The sequence below is a fragment of the Triticum aestivum genome, chromosome 7B (genome assembly GCF_018294505.1).
Source record: "Triticum aestivum cultivar Chinese Spring chromosome 7B, IWGSC CS RefSeq v2.1, whole genome shotgun sequence".
Classification (NCBI taxonomy): domain Eukaryota; kingdom Viridiplantae; phylum Streptophyta; class Magnoliopsida; order Poales; family Poaceae; genus Triticum; species Triticum aestivum.
In genome coordinates, this window is record NC_057813.1 from 543,864,944 (window position 1) to 543,885,133 (window position 20,190).

A 20,190-nucleotide genomic window follows, 5' to 3' on the forward strand; every position below is an offset into this window, starting at 1 on the left:
TGTGTTTAGCTTCAAGAGTGGACTGTTGCTAGTGCGACACAAAGCAGCTACACAGATCATAGTGTATATATAGCGGGAAAACCATAAGCATCAGAGTAAAATCAGCAAAGTGGAACTTGCTGGAATATATGTGCTATTATTGCCGATACGGCTAGAAAGGCTTCGGATACCAGCTCTCTTCAACTGAAGGTGCGGTACTGTTAATATCTGTGTAACTCTCAAAGGCGACACAACTCCCTGCATTCCCTTGCTATTCTTATAGGATTCAAGTGGGCAGGCCACTACAAATCCTATTCCTATATTTACAAAATCCTACAAATCAAAAAGGCCCGAAGAGTTCAAAGTGTCCATCACAGCCGACCGTATAGACCTCTACACTGCAAATGTCTCTACTCATCTTCACTACAAGGAACATACTGTACTACTATCATACTCCCTCCATTCCAAAATATAAGTCTTTGTAGAGATTTCCATTATGAATCACATATAGATGTATACAGATACATTTTAGAGTGTAGATTCACTCGTTTTGCTCCATATGTAGTCCATGGTGGAATCTATACAAAGACTTGTATTTAGGAATGGATAGAGTACTTATTAAAGAAGAACGGAAGAGGAACATGCTAAAGAAGAGCAAGCAGATTTTGGATAATAAAATGTTCGTTGCGCAGTGCCCACGCATGATGAACTAGAGTGCATTAAGAATGCAACTCCCTATTGTCTCTCTATATGTGGTGCACATGCTTTTCGAAAGTAAAGTAGGAACATTAGCTGACCAATTAAACGTTATTTGTTTTAGTAATATCTGCATCATATTAGATTCGTATTTGAGCAACAAGTTTGGAATTATGAGTGGCACGTTGTTTAGCTTGATGGATTCAAGAGCAGTGCTAAGCAGGTACGATGATGGTACAGAATATAAAGGCATGTCTGCATGAGAGTTGTGTGACTTTTGTCATTTGGGTTAGTCGACCATTTCAGGCGGTTGGATGAAGATCCTACGTCTCCTAACCCTTGTTCTTCCTCGTCTTTGATTCTTCCCATACAGAACACCGCACGGGCCGCCGTCCGAACCACCGGCCCCCACCGCATGTGTTCCTCCGCCACCCCCACCCCCGCCCCAGCCCCCACCCACATCGAGTTTTCTTCGTTCGGTGAGGCCCCACCACCGCCCCCACAACCACCGCCCCCACAACCACCGTCCCCACCCGAGCCCCTTCCTTCGCACCGGCGAACTCCGGAGAGCTCTGAAAATTTGACTGACCCAACTTTGAAATTTAGTCTACTTTCATTTAACTAGTGTGGAATATAAAAATGGAAAACCATAAGCATTGTGAGTATAGTGTTTAGCGTGCCATGGCAGATCTGAAGGTGCAAACCGGACAAAGGCAACTTCGCAACCAAATTTTGCTTTCAACTAGCAAGTAAGTGATGGACAAGAAATTAGAGTAAAGCAGTGGCGATCTATTTTCTTGTTGCGATAAATAAGTTGAGCAGATAAGGAAGAGTATCGCCTCTGGTGCGACGCCGTGTATGCATCTGCTGAGAATTTGACGGTGCTGCGGTAGCGATCGCTGTCGGCAGTGTGGAAGCAGATCTAGAAGGGTAGATGGTGGCGGCAGGGCGCGGTGGACAAGACGGTCATAGGAGAGACGCCGACAAGGTGGACGACGGCAGGGATGAAGCGAGAAGACGGGATGCAAGGATCCCGGTCCGAAGCCGTGGATGAGAGAGGTCGATCTCTTGTAATGGACGACAACGTCGGGGTATCAGCTCCGGCATGGTGGAGGAGGACGGCGGTGGATGGGGTGGCCGACGGAGGAGGCTGGGGTGGAGAGGGTGTTTTGGCGCCCACAGAGTACGAATGGGGAAATGGAGGGAGAGAGGAAGGGGAACCATGTCTTCAGGGCGCGCTTGTCTCAAATGCAAGGAAGTTTACAAACTTAGCCCTTGTTTCAAATTTCCTACATCACAACAATATTAGTTGGCAATTTGTAGAGATGGCTCTTCCCCCACCCACCCACCCTCCCCACCCACGGCCTAGGTTTTCCGGCGATCTCCACTTCTAGCCAGTGATTCCTGGATCTTCTCCACTCATCTTCTCCGGCGTGCTCCGATCTACACGTTTATATCCATCTCCTATGGGTGCCTCTGGTGGATCAACATTGGATTTGGATTTCTCTGCGGGCTCCATCTTTGCGGATAAGGTTTTCTTTTCTTGTGGGAAATCTATTCACCCCTTGGATGACACAAGCCATTTCATTATGGTTGTGTCTTTTAGCCGACATGTTTTTCATCTTGATGAGGATTCTGTGGCGGCTGCTTTGGAATCAGCGATTGGCGGATCGGCCATTGATTTGTCGGTCCAACTCATCAAGGGCAAGGTATTTTCTTTCTTTGTTTCCTGCAAGCAAGTTGGCCTATACATCCTCAAGTTGAGATCATATGCCTGCCCGCATTTCAAATGTTATTTTCATCTTTGGGGAAATGGTGGACCAAATTGGAGACGTGAGTTAGGGATCTGGAGAAAGGAATGTGACGCTGAGTGGATCTAGTTAGTCCCTCTAAAAAGCGTGCAACTTTGGGTTTGATTGCTATGCATAAACCTCCATCAAAGTCTTCTCTTAGATCGGATTTCTCTTCACGGAAGAAAATCTCCTTTGCCACGTTCCATCAGTACCCTGCTTGTAAGGGTTATAGATATGCAGCTTCTCAGATCCTTGTTAACACGATTGCTGAGGCTGGCTATGAAATTAACCCTATTGAGAGGGTGATCTTGCCATCACCGCCGGCGACCAATCTCCAGTGGACGGTGGCTACGCCACCCATCTCTTTCGGTACGATCAACGTCCCTGCCAAAAATACGACCGTCATTTCCGGGATGACACCCACCTGCTTTGCCAATGTTTCGGATGATTCGCAAGATGTTGCACCAGAAATTCCGACCCATCATGGATCTCAGGCCCAACATGGGGATCCGACATCATGCATGGCTTCTACGGCCCAAGTTGCGGCCCAACCATCAGTGCCGCTTTCGGATAAGCCGATTTCTACGTCTGGAGTTTATTCTCAACTGATTGTTGATTCTGCTGGGGACTCTGCTAGGTTTAATGACATTATTGATGATATTGTGTTCAACGTGTGGAAGTGCCAGAACTGCTTGTCTATGTTGCACCACACAAATTCGTGCACCAAGCAAGTTAGATGCCGTCGTTGTTTTAAATTGGGCCACAGAGCCAAGGGGTGTTCCGGCTCTGAGACCTCCCCAACCTACAAGTGGGTCCCACGGACAAATTCGGTTTCTTCGGAACGGTCAGCGGAGATATACTCGTCCGCCGCCTCGGTTTCCACCCTAGGGTCTCTGCCCAGTCCTATCACGCATGCCACCCCGTCACCTCCACCATTGCCCGCAGAGCCACCGCCCATCACGCCTCTGCCACCTACCTCAACACCGCCGCCCACCATACCACCAGCTCCACCGTCACCACCGTCCATCTTGCCGCCACCCTCCAGCGATTCATCTTCGCCAACAAAGGTTGCTCTCAATCCAACAATGGCCACCTTTGCTCTTGACCCCACGCCATTCGTCCCCAATGGTTTTGAGATCATTGATGGTGGTCCGCGCCGACTCCCGCGCACCTTCTACTCTCCTGCTATGGCTCCTGATCGCCAGCATGAAGACTACGCCATTGCAATTGTTGAGCCTGCTCCTCTGCCTGAAGAAACGCTCATCTTCAGAAATTTGGTCAGTAATTTTGTTGTTCATAATCTTGGTCGCGCTGTTCTTGATGCTCAGCCTTGGATTCAAGGAGTTGGTCTCTTCCGTTTCAATAGCCCGTTTGCTAGGCAAGCTCTAGTTGATCATCCTCCGTTCGATCTTGGTAACGACAGATTCGTTAGATTTGTGCCGCATGATGAGGGTATTAACTACAGAGCTATCCAAGGATTTCGTCGGGGCTGGGTTATGATTGTTGGAATACCCCTGGACTATAGGTGTTGGAAATATGCCCTAGAGGCAATAATAACATGATTATTATTATATTTCCTTGTTCATGATAATTGTCTTTTATTCATGCTATAATTGTATTATCCGAAAATCGTAATACACGTGTGAATACATAGACCACAATACGTTCCTAGTAAGCCTCTAGTTGACTAGCTCGTTGATCAACAGATAGTCATGGTTTCTAGACTATGGACATTTGGATGTCGTTGATAACGGGATCACATCATTAGGAGAATGATGTGATGGACAAGACCCAATCCTAAGCATAGCACAAGATCGTGTAGTTCGCTTTGCTAGAGCTTTTTCTATGTCAAGTATCTCTTCCTTAGACCATGAGATCGTGTAACTCCCGGATACCGTAGGAGTGCTTTGGGTGTACCAAACGTCACAATGTAACTGGGTGACTATAAAGGTGCACTACAGGTATCTCCGAAAGTGTCTGTTGGGTTGACACGGATCGAGACTGGGATTTGTCACTCCGTATAGCAGAGAGGTATCACTGGGCCCACTCGATAGTGCATCATCATAGTGAGCTCAGAGTGACCAAGTGTTTGGTCACGGGATCATGCATTACGGTATGAGTAAAGTGACTTGCCGGTAACGAGATTGAACGAGGTATTGGGATACCGACGATCAAGTCTCGGGCAAGTAACATACCGTCTGACAAAGGGAATAATATACGGGGTTGCTTGAATCCTCGACATCGTGGTTCATCCGATGAGATCATCGAGGAGTATGTGGGAGCCAACATGGGTATCCAGATCCCGCTGTTGGTTATTGACCGGAGAGCCGTCTCGGTCATGTCTGCATATCTCCCGAACCCGTAGGGTCTACACACTTAAGGTCCGGTGACGCTAGGGTTGTATGAATATGAGTATGCAGCAAACCGAATGTTGTTCGGAGGCCCGAATGAGATCCTGGACGTCACGAGGAGTTCTGGAATGGTCCGGAGGTAAAGAATTATATATAGGAAGTGATGTTTCGGCCATCGGGAAAGTTTCGGGGTCACCCGGTATTGTACCGGGACCACCGGAAGGGTCCCGGGGGTCTACCGGGTGGGGCCACCTATCTCGGAGGGCCCCGTGGGCTGAAGTGGGAGGGGAACCAGCCCCTAGTGGGCTGGTGCGCCCCCCCTTGCCCCCCCTGCGCCTAGGGTTGGAAACCCTAGGTGGGGGGGGGGGCACCACTTGCCTTGGGGGGCACTCCACCCCCCTGGCCGCCGCCCCCTTGGGAGATTGGATCTCTCAGGGCCAGCGCCCCCCTTCAGGGCCTATATAAAGGAGGGCAAGGGGGAGGGCAGCCGCACCCTTGTGTCTTGGCGCCTCCCTCCCCTGCTACACCTCGTCCTCCTCCCGCAGCAGCTTGGCGAAGCCCTGCCGGAGTTCTGCTGCATCCACCACCACGCCGTTGTGCTGCTGGATCATCATCAACCTCTCCTTCCCCCTTGCTGGATCAAGGAGGAGACGTCATCCGCTCCGTACGTGTGTTAAACGCGGAGGTGTTGTCCGTTCGGCACTTGGTCATCTGTGATTTGGATCACGGCGAGTACGACTCCATCATCACCGTTCTCTCGAACGCTTCCGCACGCGATCTACAAAGTGGTATGTAGATGCAATCTCTCTCCCATGACTCGTTGCTTAGATGAACTCATAGATGGATCTTGGTGAAACCGTAGGAAAATTTTTAATTTTCTGCAACGTTCCCCAACAGTGGCATCATGAGCTAGGTCTATGCGTAGTTCTCTATTGCACGAGTAGAACACAATTTTGTTGTGGGCGTAGATCTTGTCAACTTGCTTGCCGCTACTAATCTTTTCTTGCTTCAGCGGTATTGTGGGATGAAGCGGCCCGGACCGACCTTACACGTACGCTTACGTGAGACAGGTTCCACCGACTGACATGCACTAGTTGCATAAGGTGGCTAGCGGGTGTCTGTCTCTCCCACTTTAGTTGGAGCGGATTCGACGAAAAGGGTCCTTATGAAGGGTAAATAGAAGTTGACAAAATCACGTTGTGGTTATTCGTAGGTAAGAAAACGTTCTTGCTAGAACCCAATTGCAGCCACGTAAAAGATGCAACAACAATTAGAGGACGTCTAACTTGTTTTTGCAGCAATTGTCATGTGATGTGATATGTCCAGATGTTGTGATGAATGATGAATGATATATTGTGATGTATGAGATCATGTTCATGTAATAGGAATCACGACTTGCATGTCGATGAGTATGACAACCGGCAGGAGCCATATGAGTTGTCTTTAATTTTGTATGACCCGCGTGTCATTGAAGAACGCCATGTAAATTACTTTACTTTATTGCTAAACGTGTTAGCCATAGAAGTAGAAGTAGTCGTTGGCGTGACAACTTCATGAAGACACGATGATGGAGATCATGATGATGGAGATCATGGTGTCATGCCGGTGACGAAGATGATCATGGAGCCCCGAAGATGGAGATCAAAGGAGCTATATGATATTGGCCATATCATGTCACTATTATATAATTGCATGTGATGTTTATTATGTTTATGCATCTTGTTTACTTAGAACGACGGTAGTAAATAAGATGATCCCTTATAATAATTTCAAGAAAGTGTTCCCCCTAACTGTGCGCCGTTGCTAAAGTTCGTCGTTTCGAAGCACCACGTGATGATCGGGTGTGATAGATCCTTACGTTCACATACAACGGGTGTAAGACAGTTTTACACATGCATAAACACTTAGGGTTAACTTGATGAGCCTAGCATGTACAGACATGGCCTCGGAACACAAGAGACCGAAAGGTCGAACATGAGTCGTATAGAAGATATGATCAACATGGATATGTTCACCGATGATGACTAGTCCGTCTCACGTGATGATCGGACACGGCCTAGTCGACTCGGATCGTGTAACACTTAGATGACTAGAGGGATGTCAATCTGAGTGGGAGTTCATTAAATAATTTGATTAGATGAACTTAATTATCATGAACTTAGTCTAAAACCTTTGCAAAATATGTCTTATAGATCAAATGGCCAACGCTCATGCCAACATGAACTTCAACGCGTTCCTAGAGAAAACCAAGCTGAAAGATGATGGCAGCAACTATTCGGACTGGGTCCGGAACCTGAGGATCATCCTCATAGCAGCCAAGAAAGATTATGTCCTAGATGCACCGCTAGGTGAAGCACCCATCCCAGAGAACCAAGACGTTATGAACACTTGGCAATCACATGCTGATGATTACTCCCTCGTTCAGTGCGGCATGCTTTACAGCTTAGAACCAGGGCTCCAAAAGCGTTTTGAGCGACACGGAGCATATGAGATGTTCGAGGAGCTGAAAATGGTTTTTCAAGCTCATGCCCGGGTCGAGAGATATGAAGTCTCCGACAAGTTCTATAGTTGTAAGATGGAGGAAAACAGTTCTGTCAGTGAGCACATACTCAAGATGTCTGGGTTGCACAACCGCCTGTCCCAGTTGGAGATCAACCTCCCGGACGAGGCGGTCATTGACAGAATCCTTCAGTCACTCCCACCAAGCTACAAGAGCTTTGTGCTGAACTACAATATGCAGGGGATGGTGAAGACCATTCCTGAAGTATTCTCAATGCTGAAGTCAGCAGAGGTTGAAATCAAGAAAGAACATCAAGTGTTGATGGTCAATAAAACCACCAAGTTCAAGAAGGGCAAGGGTAAGAAGAACTTCAAGAAGGACGGCAAAGATGTTGCCGCGCCCAGTAAGCCAGTTGCCGGGAAGAAGTCAAAGAATGGACCCAAGCCTGAGACTGAGTATTTTTATTGCAAAGGGAAGGGTCACTGGAAGCGGAACTGCCCCAAATACTTAGCTGACAAGAAGGCCGGCAACACCAAAGGTATATGTGATATACATGTAATTGATGTGTACCTTAGCAGTACTCGTAGTAACTCCTGGGTATTTGATACCGGTGCCGTTGCTCATATTTGTAACTCACAGCAAGAGCTGCGGAATAAGCGGAGACTGGCGAAGGACGAGGTGACGATGCGCGCCGGGAATGGTTCCAAGGTCGATGTGATCGCCGTCGGCATGCTACCTCTACATTTACCTACAAGATTAGTTTTAAACCTCAATAATTGTTATTTAGTGCCAAGTTTGAGCATGAACATTGTATCTGGATCTCGTTTGATGCGAGATGGCTACTCATTTAAATCCGAGAATAATGGTTGTTCTATTTATATGAGAGATATGTTTTATGGTCATGCTCCGATGGTTAATGGTTTATTCTTAATGAATCTCGAACGTAATGTTACACATATTCATAGTGTGAATACCAAAAGATGTAAAGTTGATAACGATAGTGAAGGAAATATGCCCTAGAGGCAATAATAAAGTTATTATTTATTTCCTCATATCATGATAAATGTTTATTATTCATGCTAGAATTGTATTAACCGGAAACATGATACACGTGTGAATACATAGACAAACATAAAGTCACTAGTATGCCTCTACTTGACTAGCTCATTAATCAAAGATGGTTATGTTTCCTAACCATAGACATGTGTTGTCATTCGATTAATGGGATCACATCATTAGGAGAATGATGTGATTGACATGACCCATCCTGTTAGCCTAGCACTTGATCGTTTAGTATGTTGCTATTGCTTTCTTCATGACTTATACAAAGTTCCTGCAACTATGAGATTGTGCAACTCACGTTTACCGGAAGAACACTTTGTGTGCTACCAAACGTCACAACGTAACTGGGTGATTATAAAGGTGCTCTATAGGTGTTTCCGAAGGTACATGTTGGGTTGGCATAATTCGAGATTAGGTTTTGTCACTCCGATTGTCGGAGAGGTATCTCTGGGCCCTCTCGGTAATACTCATCACCTAAGCCTTGCAAGCATTGTAACTAATGAGTTAGTTATAAGATGATGTGTTACAGAACGAGTAAAGAGACTTGCCGGTAACGAGATTGAACTAGGTATTGGATACCGACGATCAAATCTCGGGCAAGTAACATACCGATGACAAAGGGAACAACGTATGTTGTTATGCGGTTTGACCGATAAAGATCTTCGTAGAATATGTAGGAATCAATATGGGCATCCAGGTTCCGCTATTGGTTATTGACCGAGAATAGTTCTAGGTCATGTCTACATAGTTCTCGAACCCGTAGGGTCCGCACGCTTAACGTTACGATGACAGTTTTATTATGAGTTTACAAGTTTTGATGTACCGAAGTTTGTTCGGAGTCTCGGATGTGATCACGGACATGACGAGGAGTCTCGAAATGGTCGAGACATAAAGATTGATATATTGGACGACTATATTCGGACACCGTAAGTGTTCCGGGTGATTTCAGAGAAAACCAGAGTGCCGGAAGGGTTACCGGAACCCCCCCGGAGAGTTAATGGGCCACATGGGCCTTGGTGGGAAGAGAGAGGGGCGGCCAGGAAGGGCCGCACGCCCCCTCTCCCTCTGGTTCGAATTGTACTAGGAGGGGGGGCGGTGCCCCCCTCTTTCCTTCCCCTCCTCTCCCTCTTCCTTCCCCTCCCAGTAGGAGTAGGAAAGGAGGAGTCCTACTCCTACTAGGAGGGGGACTCCTCCTCCTGGCGCGCCCAACAAGGGCCGGCCGGCCTCCCCCCTCCCTCCTTTATATACGGGGGCAGGGGGCACCCCATAGACACACAAGTTGATCTACGGATCGTTCCTTAGCCGTGTGCGGTGCCTCCTCCACCATATTCCACCTCGGTCATATCATCGCGGAGTTTAGGCGAAGCCCTGCGCCGGTAGAACATCATCATCGTCACCACGCCGTCGTGCTGATGGAACTCATCCCCGAAGCTTTGCTGGATCGGAGCCCGGGGATCGTCATCGAGCTGAACATGTGCTGAACTCAGAGGTGCCGTACGTTCGGTGCTTGGATCGGTCGGATCGTGAAGATGTACGACTACATCAACCGCGTTGTCATAACGCTTCCGCTTACGGTCTACGAGGGTACGTGGACGAACACTCTCCCCTCTCGTTGCTATGCCATCACCATGATCTTGCGTGTGCGTAGGAAAATTTTGAAATTACTACGTTCCCCAACAGTGGCATCAGAGCCTGGTTTTATGCGTAGATGTCATATGCACGAGTAGAACACAAGTGAGTTGTGGGCGATATAAGTCATACTGCTTACCAGCATGTCATACTTTGGTTCGGCGGTATTGTGAGATGAAGCGGCCCGGACCGACATTACGCGTACGCTTACGCGAGACTGGTTTCACCGCTACGAGCACTCGTTGCTTAAAGGTGACCGGCGGGTGTCTGTCTCTCTCACTTTAGCTTAATCGAGTGTGGCTACGCCCGGTCCTTGCGAAGGTTAAAACAGCACCAACTTGACAAACTATCGTTGTGGTTTTTGATGCGTAGGTAAGAACGGTTCTTGCTAAGCCCGTAGCAGCCACGTAAAACTTGCAACAACAAAGTAGAGGACGTCTAACTTGTTTTTGCAGGGCATGTTGTGATGTGATATGGTCAAGACGTGATGCTATATTTTATTGTATGAGATGATCATGTTTTGTAACCGAAGTTATCGGCAACTGGCAGGAGCCATATGGTTGTCGCTTTATTGTATGAAATGCAAACGCCCTGTAATTGCTTTACTTTATCACTAAGCGGTAGCGATAGTCGTAGAAGCAATAGTTGGCGAGACGACAACGATGCTACGATGAAGATCAAGGTGTCGCGCCGGTGACGATGGTGATCATGACGGTGCTTCGGAGATGGAGATCACAAGCACAAGATGATGATGGCCATATCATATCACTTATATTGATTGCATGTGATGTTTATCCTTTATGCATCTTATCTTGCTTTGATTGACGGTAGCATTTTAAGATGATCTCTCACTAAAATTATCAAGAAGTGTTCTCCCTGAGTATGCACCGTTGCCAAAGTTCGTCGTGCCCAGACACCACGTGATGATCGGGTGTGATAAGCTCTACGTCCATCTACAACGGGTGCAAGCCAGTTTTGCACACGCAGAATACTCAGGTTAAACTTGACGAGCCTAGCATATGCAGATATGGCCTCGGAACACGGAGACCGAAAGGTCGAGCGTGAATCATATAGTAGATATGATCAACATAGTGATGTTCACCATTGAAAACTACTCCATCTCACGTGATGATCGGTTATGGTTTAGTTGATTTGGATCACGTGATCACTTAGATGACTAGAGAGATGTCTGTCTAAGTGGGAGTTCTTAAGTAATATGATTAATTGAACTTAAATTTATCATGAACTTAGTACCTGATAGTATTTTGCTTGTCTATGTTTGTTTGTAGATAGATGGCTCGTGCTGTTGTTCCGTTGAATTTTAATGCGTTCCTTGAGAAAGCAAAGTTGAAAGATGATGGTAGCAATTACACGGACTGGGTCCGTAACCTGAGGATTATCCTCATTGCTGCACAGAAAAGTTACGTCCTGGAAGCACCGCTGGGTGCCAGGCCTGCTGCTGATGCAACTGACGACGTTAAGAACGTCTGGCAGAGCAAAGCTGATGACTACTCTATAGTTCAGTGTGCCATGCTTTACGGCTTAGAACCGGGTCTTCAACGACGTTTTGAACGTCATGGAGCATATGAGATGTTCCAGGAGTTGAAGTTAATATTTCAAGCAAATGCCCGGATTGAGAGATATGAAGTCTCCAATAAGTTCTACAGCTGCAAGATGGAGGAGAATAGTTCTGTTAGTGAGCATATACTCAAAATGTCTGGGTATAATAATCACTTGATTCAACTGGGAGTTAATCTTCCGGATGATAGCGTCATTGACAGAATTCTCCAATCACTGCCACCAAGCTACAAGAGCTTTGTGATGAACTATAATATGCAAGGGATGAACAAGACTATTCCCGAGCTCTTCGCAATGCTAAAAGCTGCGGAGGTAGAAATCAAGAAGGAGCATCAAGTGTTGATGGTCAACAAGACCACTAGTTTCAAGAAAAAGGGCAAAGGGAAGAAGAAGGGGAACTTCAAGAAGAACAGCAAGCAAGTTGCTGCTCAAGAGAAGAAACCCAAGTCTGGACCTAAGCCTGAAACTGAGTGCTTCTACTGCAAGCAGACTGGTCACTGGAAGCGGAACTGCCCCAAGTATTTGGCGGATAAGAAGGATGGCAAAGTGAACAAAGGTATATGTGATATACATGTTATTGATGTGTACCTAACTAGAGCTCGTAGTAGCACCTGGGTATTTGATACTGGTTCTGTTGCTAATATTTGCAACTCGAAACAGGGACTACGGAATAAGCGAGCACTGGCCAAGGACGAGGTGACGATGCGCGTGGGAAACGGTTCCAAAGTCGATGTGATCGCGGTCGGCACGCTACCTCTACATCTACCTTCGGGATTAGTTTTAGACCTGAATAATTGTTATTTGGTGCCAGCGTTGAGCATGAACATTATATCTGGATCTTGTTTGATGCGAGACGGTTATTCATTTAAATCAGAGAATAATGGTTGTTCTATTTATATGAGTAATATCTTTTATGGTCATGCACCCTTGAAGAGTGGTCTATTTTTATTAAATCTCGATAGTAGTGATACACATATTCATAGTGTTGAAACCAAAAGATGCAGAGTTAATAATGATAGTGCAACTTATTTGTGGCACTGCCGTTTGGGTCATATCGGTGTAAAGCGCATGAAGAAACTCCATACTGATGGACTTTTGGAATCACTTGATTATGAATCACTTGGTACTTGCGAACCGTGCCTTATGGGCAAGATGACTAAAACGCCGTTCTCCGGAACTATGGAGCGAGCAACTGATTTGTTGGAAATCATACATACTGATGTTTGTGGCCCAATGAATGTTGAGGCTCGCGGCGGGTATCGTTATTTTCTCACCTTCACAGATGATTTGAGCAGATATGGGTATATCTACTTGATGAAACACAAGTCTGAAACATTTGAAAAGTTCAAAGAATTTCAGAGTGAAGTGGAAAATCATCGTAACAAGAAAATAAAGTTTCTACGATCTGATCGTGGAGGAGAATATTTGAGTTATGAGTTTGGCCTACACTTGAAACAATGTGGAATAGTTTCGCAACTCACGCCACCTGGAACACCACAACGAAATGGTGTGTCCGAACGTCGTAATCGTACTTTACTGGATATGGTGCGATCTATGATGTCTCTTACTGATTTACCGCTATCATTTTGGGGTTATGCTTTAGAGACGGCCGCATTCACGTTAAATAGGGCACCATCAAAATCCGTTGAGACGACGCCTTATGAACTGTGGTTTGGCAAGAAACCAAAGTTGTCGTTTCTTAAAGTTTGGGGCTGCGATGCTTATGTGAAGAAACTTCAACCAGATAAGCTCGAACCTAAATCGGAGAAATGTGTCTTCATAGGATACCCAAAAGAGACTATTGGGTACACCTTCTATCACAGATCCGAAGGCAAGACATTCGTTGCTAAGAATGGATCCTTTCTAGAGAAGGAGTTTCTCTCGAAAGAAGTGAGTGGGAGGAAAGTAGAACTTGATGAGATAACTGTATCTACTCCCTTATTGGAAAGTAGTTCATCACGAGAACCGGTTCCTGTGACAACTACACCAATTAGTGAGGAAGCTAATGATAATGATCATGAAACTTCAGATCAAGTTTCTACTGAACCTCGTAGGTCTACCAGAGTAAGATCCGCACCAGAGTGGTACGGTAATCCTATTCTGGAAGTCATGTTACTTGACCATGATGAACCTACGAACTATGAGGAAGCGATGATGAGCCCGGATTCCGCAAAATGGCTAGAAGCCATGAAATCTGAGATGGGATCCATGTATGAAAACAAAGTATGGACTTTGGTTGACTTGCCCGATGATCGGCAAGCCATTGAGAATAAATGGATCTTTAAGAAGAAGACTGACGCTGATGGTAATATAACTGTCTATAAAGCTCGACTTGTTGCAAAAGGTTTTCGACAAGTTCAAGGGGTTGACTACGATGAGACTTTCTCACCCGTAGCGATGCTTAAGTCCGTCCGAATCATGTTAGCTATTGCTGCATTTCATGATTATGAAATTTGGCAAATGGATGTCAAGACTGCATTCTTGAATGGATTTCTAGAAGAAGAGTTGTATATGATGCAGCCGGAAGGTTTTGTTGATCCAAAAGGTGCTGACAAAGTGTGCAAGCTCCAGCGTTCCATTTATGGACTGGTGCAAGCATCTCGGAGTTGGAATAAACGCTTTGATAGTGTGATCAAAGCATATGGTTTTATACAGACTTTTGGAGAAGCCTGTATTTACAAGAAAGTGAGTGGGAGCTCTGTAGCATTTCTAATTTTATATGTAGATGACATATTATTAATTGGAAATGATATAGAATTTCTGGATAGCATAAAAGGATACTTGAATAAAAGTTTTTCAATGAAAGACCTCGGTGAAGCTGCTTACATATTGGGCATCAAGATCTATAGAGATAGATCAAGACGCTTAATAGGACTTTCACAAAGCACATACCTTGACAAAATTTTGAAAAAGTTCAAAATGGATCAGGCAAAGAAAGGATTCTTGCCTGTGCTACAAGGTGTGAAGTTGAGTCAAACTCAATGCCCGACCACAGCAGAAGATAGAGAGAAAATGAAAAATGTTCCCTATGCTTCAGCCATAGGCTCTATCATGTATGCAATGCTGTGTACCAGACCTGACGTATGCTTAGCAATAAGCTTGGCAGGAAGGTACCAAAGTAATCCAGGAGTGGATCACTGGACAGCGGTCAAGAACATCCTGAAATACCTGAAAAGGACTAAGGATATGTTTCTCGTATATGGAGGTGACAAAGAGCTAGTCGTAAACGGTTACGTCGATGCAAGCTTTGACACTGATCCGGACGATTCTAAATCGCAAACCGGATACGTGTTTTTATTAAACGGTGGAGCTGTAAGTTGGTGCAGTTCTAAACAAAGCGTCGTAGCGGGATCTACATGTGAAGCGGAGTACATAGCTGCTTCGGAAGCAGCAAATGAAGGAGTCTGGATGAAGGAGTTCATTTCCGATCTAGGTGTCATACCTAGTGCATCGGGACCAATGAAGATCTTCTGTGACAATACTGGTGCAATTGCCTTGGCAAAGGAATCCAGATTTCACAAGAGGACCAAGCACATCAAGAGACGCTTCAATTCCATTCGGGACCAAGTCCAAGTGGGAGACATAGAGATTTGCAAGATACATACGGATCTGAATGTTGCAGACCCGTTGACTAAGCCTCTCTCACGAGCAAAACATGATCAGCACCAAGACTCCATGGGTGTTAGAATCATTACTATGTAATCTAGATTATTGACTCTAGTGCAAGTGGGAGACTGAAGGAAATATGCCCTAGAGGCAATAATAAAGTTATTATTTATTTCCTCATATCATGATAAATGTTTATTATTCATGCTAGAATTGTATTAACCGGAAACATGATACACGTGTGAATACATAGACAAACATAAAGTCACTAGTATGCCTCTACTTGACTAGCTCATTAATCAAAGATGGTTATGTTTCCTAACCATAGACATGTGTTGTCATTTGATTAATGGGATCACATCATTAGGAGAATGATGTGATTGACATGACCCATTCCGTTAGCCTAGCACTTGATCGTTTAGTATGTTGCTATTGCTTTCTTCATGACTTATACAAAGTTCCTGCAACTATGAGATTGTGCAACTCACGTTTACCGGAAGAACACTTTGTGTGCTACCAAACGTCACAACGTAACTGGGTGATTATAAAGGTGCTCTACAGGTGTTTCCGAAGGTACATGTTGGGTTGGCATAATTCGAGATTAGGTTTTGTCACTCCGATTGTCGGAGAGGTATCTCTGGGCCCTCTCGGTAATACTCATCACCTAAGCCTTGCAAGCATTGTAACTAATGAGTTAGTTATAAGATGATGTGTTACAGAACGAGTAAAGAGACTTGCCGGTAACGAGATTGAACTAGGTATTGGATACCGACGATCAAATCTCGGGCAAGTAACATACCGATGACAAAGGGAACAACGTATGTTGTTATGCGGTTTGACCGATAAAGATCTTCGTAGAATATGTAGGAACCAATATGGGCATCCAGGTTCCGCTATTGGTTATTGATCGAGAATAGTTCTAGGTCATGTCTACATAGTTCTCGAACCCGTAGGGTCTGCACGCTTAACGTTACGATGACAATTTTATTATGAGTTTACAAGTTTTGATGTACCGAAGTTTGTTCGGAGTCCCGGATGTGATCACGGACATGACGAGGAGTCTCGAAATGGTCGAGACATAAAGATTGATATATTGGACGACTATATTCGGACACCGGAAGTGTTCCGGGTGATTTCGGAGAAAACCGGAGTGCCGGAGGGTTACCGGACCCCCCCGGAGAGTTAATGGGCCACATGGGCCTTGGTGGGAAGAGAGAGGGGCGGCCAGGAAGGGCCGCGCGCCCCCTCTCCCTCTGGTCCGAATTGGACTAGGAGGGGGGGGCGGCGCCCCCCTCTTTCCTTCCCCTCCTCTCCCCCTTCCTTCCCCTCCTAGTAGGAGTAGGAAAGGAGGAGTCCTACTCCTACTAGGAGGGGGACTCCTCCTCCTGGCGCGCCCAACAATGGCCGGCCAGCCTCCCCCCTCCCTCCTTTATATACGGGGGCAGGGGGCACCCCATAGACACACAAGTTGATCTACGGATCGTTCCTTAGCCGTGTGCGGTGCCCCCTCCACCATATTCCACCTCGGTCATATCGTCGCGGAGTTTAGGCGAAGCCCTGCGCCGGTAGAACATCATCATCGTCACCACACCGTCGTGCTGACGGAACTCATCCCCGAAGCTTTGCTGGATCGGAGCCCGGGGATCGTCATCGAGCTGAACGTGTGCTGAACTCGGAGGTGCCGTACGTTTGGTGCTTGGATCGGTCAGATCATGAAGACGTACGACTACATCAACCGCGTTGTCATAACGCTTCCGCTTACGGTCTACGAGGGTACGTGGACGAACACTCTCCCCTCTCGTTGCTATGCCATCACCATGATCTTGCGTGTGCGTAGGAAAATTTTGAAATTACTACGTTCCCCAACAGATAGTACCACATACTTGTGGCACTGCCACCTTGGTCACATAGGTGTCAAGCGCATGAAGAAGCTCCATACTGATGGACTTTTAGAGTCTCTCGATTATGAATCATTTGACACGTGCGAACCATGCCTCATGGGTAAAATGACCAAGACTCCATTCTCCGGAACAATGGAGCAAGCAACCAACTTATTGGAAATCATACATACCGATGTGTGCGGTCCAATGAGCGTTGAGGCTCGCAGAGGATATCGTTATGTTCTCACTCTCATCGATGACTTGAGTAGATATGGGTATGTCTACTTGATGAGACACAAGTCTGAGACCTTTGAAAAGTTCAAGGAATTTCAGAATGAGGTAGAGAATCAACGTGACCAAAAGATAAAGTTCCTACGATCAGATCGTGGAGGAGAATACTTAAGTCACGAATTTGGTACACAATTAAGGAAATGTGGAATCGTTTCACAACTCACGCCACCTGGAACACCTCAGCGTAACGATGTGTCCGACCGTCGTAATCGCACTCTATTGGATATGGTGCGATCTATGATGTCTCTTACCGATTTACCGCTATCATTTTGGGGATACGCTCTAGAGACAGCTACATGCACTTTAAATAGGGCACCGTCTAAATCCGTTGAGACGACACCGTATGAATTATGGTTTGGGAAGAAACCTAAGCTGTCGTTTCTAAAAGTTTGGGGATGTGATGCTTATGTCAAGAAACTTCAACCTGAAAAGCTCGAACCCAAGTCGGAAAAATGGGTCTTCGTAGGATACCCTAAGGAAACCATTGGGTATACCTTCTACCTTAGATCCGAAGGCAAGATCTTTGTTGCCAAGAACGGATCCTTTCTGGAAAAAGAGTTTCTCTCGAAAGGAGTAAGTGGGAGGAGAGTAGAACTCGATGAAGTACTACCTCTTGAACCGGAAAGTAGTGTAGCTCAGGAAAGTGTTCCTGTGGTGCCTACACCGACTGGAGAGGAAATTAATGATGATGATCAAGGTACTTCGGATCAAGTTGCTACTGAACTTCGTAGGTCCACAAGGACACGTTCCACACCAGAGTGGTATGGCAACCCTGTCCTGGAAATCATGTTGTTAGACAACGGTGAACCTTCGAACTATGAAGAAGCGATGGCGGGCCCAGATTCCAACAAATGGCTAGAAGCCATGCATTCCGAGATAGAATCCATGTATGAAAAACAAAGTATGGACTTTGACTGACTTGCCCGATGATCGGCGAGCGATAGAAAACAAATGGATCTTTAAGAAGAAGATGGACGCGGATGGTAATGTCACCATCTATAAAGATCGACTTGTCGCTAAGGGTTATCGGCAAGTTCAAGGGATTGACTACGATGAGACTTTCTCTCCCGTAGCGAAGCTTAAGTCCGTCCGAATCATGTTAGCAATTGCCGCATACTATGATTATGAGATATGGCAGATGGACGTCAAAACGACATTCCTTAACGGTTATCTTAAGGAAGAGTTGTATATGATGCAACCGGAAGGTTTTGTCGATCCTAAGAATGCTAACAAAGTATGCAAGCTCCAGAGATCCATTTATGGGCTGGTGCAAGCATCTCAGAGTTGGAACATTCGCTTTGATGAGATGATCAAAGCGTTTGGGTTTATGCAGACTTATGGAGAAGCCTGCGTTTACAAGAAAGTGAGTGGGAGCCCTGTAGCATTTCTCATACTATGTAGATGACATACTTTTGATGGGAAATGATATAGAATTCTTGGACAACATTAAGGCCTACTTGAATAAGTGTTTTTCAATGAAGGACCTTGGAGAAGCTGCTTACATATTAGGCATCAAGATCTATAGGGATAGGTCGAGACGCCTCATAGGTCTTTCACAAAGCACATACCTTGATAAGATTTTGAAGAAGCTCAAAATGGATCAGTCCAAGAAAGGGTTCTTGCCTGTATTACAAGGTGTGAGATTGAGCTCGGCTCAATGCCCGACCACGACAAAAGATAAAGAAGAGATGAGTGTCATCCCCTATGCCTCAGCCATAGGATCTATTATGTATGCCATGCTGTGTACCAGACCTGAGTCACAAACCGGATACGTGTATATGTTGAATGGTGGGGCAGTAAGCTGGTGCAGCTGCAAGTAGAGCGTCGTGGCGGGATCTACATGTGAAGTGGAGTAAATGGCAGCCTCGGAGACAGCGCATGAAGCAATATGGGTGAAGGAGTTCATCACCGACCTAGGAGTCATACCCAATGCGTCGGGGCCGATCAAACTCTTCTGTGACAACACTGGAGCTATTGCCCTTGCCAAGGAGCCCAGGTTTCACAAGAAGACCAAGCACATCAAGCGTCGTTTCAACTCCATCCGTGAAAATGTTCAAGATGGAGACATAGATATTTGCAAAGTACATACAGATCTGAATGTCGCAGATCCATTGACTAAACCTCTTCCACGAGCAAAACATGATCAACACCAGAACTCTATGGGTGTTCGATTCATCACAATGTAACTAGATTATTGACTCTAGTGCAAGTGGGAGACTGTTGGAAATATGCCCTAGAGGCAATAATAAAAGGATTATTATTATATTTCCTTGTTCATGATAATTGTCTTTTATTCATGCTATAATTGTATTATCCGGAAATCGTAATACACGTGTGAATACATAGACCACAATACGTCCCTAGTAAGCCTCTAGTTGACTAGCTCGTTGATCAATAGATAGTCATGGTTTCCTGACTATGGACATTTGGATGTCATTGATAACGGGATCACATCATTAGGAGAATGATGTGATGGACAAGACCCAATCCTAAGCATAGCACAAGATCGTGTAGTTCGTTTTGCTAGAGCTTTTTCTATGTCAAGTATCTCTTCCTTAGACCATGAGATCGTGTAACTCCCGGATACCGTAGGAGTGCTTTGGGTGTACCAAACGTCACAACGTAACTAGGTGACTATAAAGGTGCACTACAGGTATCTCCGAAAGTGTCTGTTGGGTTGACACGGATCGAGACTGGAATTTGTCACTCCGTATAGCGGAGAGGTATCACTGGGCCCACTCGATAGTGCCTCATCATAATGAGCTCAGAGTGACCAAGTGTCTGGTCACGGGATCATGCATTACGGTAGAGTAAAGTGACTTGCC